Source organism: Cebus imitator, unplaced genomic scaffold, assembly GCF_001604975.1.
Source record: "Cebus imitator isolate Cc_AM_T3 unplaced genomic scaffold, Cebus_imitator-1.0 Scaffold121, whole genome shotgun sequence".
Lineage (NCBI taxonomy): Eukaryota > Metazoa > Chordata > Mammalia > Primates > Cebidae > Cebus > Cebus imitator.
Genome location: NW_016107436.1, coordinates 4,147,185 through 4,149,082, shown reverse-complemented (window position 1 = coordinate 4,149,082; position 1,898 = coordinate 4,147,185).

Below are 1,898 nucleotides of genomic sequence, written 5' to 3'. Positions count from 1 at the left end.
ATGCCTATCATCCCAGCACTTTGGGAGGCCAAGGTAGACAGATCACCTGAGGTCAGGGAGTTCAAGACCAGCCTGGTCAACATGGCAAAACCTTGTCTCTACTAAAAATTAGCTGGGTGTGGTGGTATACTCCTGTAATCTCAGCTGCTCAGGAGGCTGAGACAGGAGAATTGTTAAACTCGGGAGATGGAGGTTCCAGTGAGCTGAGATCGTGCCACTGCACTGCAGCCTGGCCAACAGAACGAGACTCCATCAAAAAAAAAAAAAAAAAAAAAACCCCAACACATGGCTCTTTCTCCAGTTCTCCAGAGATTCTGATTTAATCAGTCAGTGCCTCTGGGCTTCTGAAATCTTAAAAATATCCTCCTCCTTGACCCCAATGACAAGCTGAAGTGAAACGTCACTACACTAGGCTCTTGGCCAAGAACGAAGCAGGGATGGGTCAGAGCCTGCGTGGCAGTCACGGACAGGGAGCTCACAGGGACAGATGCTGGTGATCAGTGGAGTTGATGAAGGGATTCTGTCCTCTTTTTTGAGAGGAATAACTTTGACTTTAAAAAGATCTTAGGTCCTTCCTAGGCCAGGTGTGGTGGCTCATGTCTGTAATACCAGCACTTTGGGAGGGTAAAGCAGAGGATCTCTTGAGGCCAGGAGTTAGAGACCAGCTTAGCCAATAACCAAAACCCTGTCTCTACCAAAAAAATATAAAAATTAGCCAGGCATGGTGGAGCATCTGTAGTCCCAGTTACTCAGAAGACTGAAGCAGGAGAATCGCATGAACCCGGGAGGCAGAGGATGCCGTGAGCCGAGATCGCACCGCCCCATTCCAGCCTGAGTGACAGAGTGAGACCCTGTCTCAAAAAAAAAAAAAGCGAGCTTAGGCCCTTTTTTAAACAACTTCAAGTGTTGCTCTAAATTGGCATCGCCATTAGAATTCTAAGAAAACTCCATTGCATTTGGATTACAGAGAAAAGGGGAGTACTATGTACTGAGCACCTAACTCGCATGAGCCACCGAGCTCCTGTTGCCCTCCATATTCTCCCAACAATCCAGGAAGGTAGGATGACTCCCCTTTTGCCCAGGAGGACACAGAGGCCCAGGTGTGCCCAGGTAGGTGAGGAGCCTGCCGAAAGTCACATAGCAGTCAGGACTGCAATTTCGGGGTTGCTACCCTCCAAAGCCAGGCTCCAGGAGGGGCGATTTTTGTCTCCCAGAAGCCATCCTACAGTGCGCAGGACGGCACTCACAGCAAAGAATTCTCCAGCCCAAAATGTCAGGGGTGTGGAAGTTGAGGCCACCTGCCCTAGTGGTTCTCAGCCTTGGCTGCACGTTAGACCAACGGTGGCGCTTTCGACAGCCAGATGCCAGGTCATGCCACACCCATCATGTCAGGCTCTCTGGTGTCAGCGTTGGGTTTTTTTTTTTTTAAGCAGGCCAGGTGGTTCCAATGTGCTGCCAAGACAAACACTTCTACGTCACGCACACTGCCGGCTCCTGCTGCTTTTGTGGGAGCCGAGGGGAGGAGCACCAATTCTGGCTCGGTTGTACAATCCACGGCAAGCCTTCCCCCAGGTCCTCTCCTTGAGGGGAACTGACTCAGTCACCCGTAGGGGTCCCAGTGGGGTGGGAAGTGTTTGCTCTTTTCCCCTCGCCTTTCGTGGGGCTGCAGCCGGGAGTCTTCCCGCAGGGCGGCCGTGGAAGCGTCCTGAAGACTGGACAGAAGAGCGAGGCTGCCACCTAGTGGAGGAATAGGCCAGAATCTCCCACGTGCTGACTGACGTTTTATTTGAGCCTCACAACAACCCTGAGACAGGTGCTGAGGTCGCGAGGCACAGGAAGATGAGGCCCGCGCTCAGGGCTCCACGGTGGGGGCCGCGTGTGGCCCTGCGCGTGTGCAC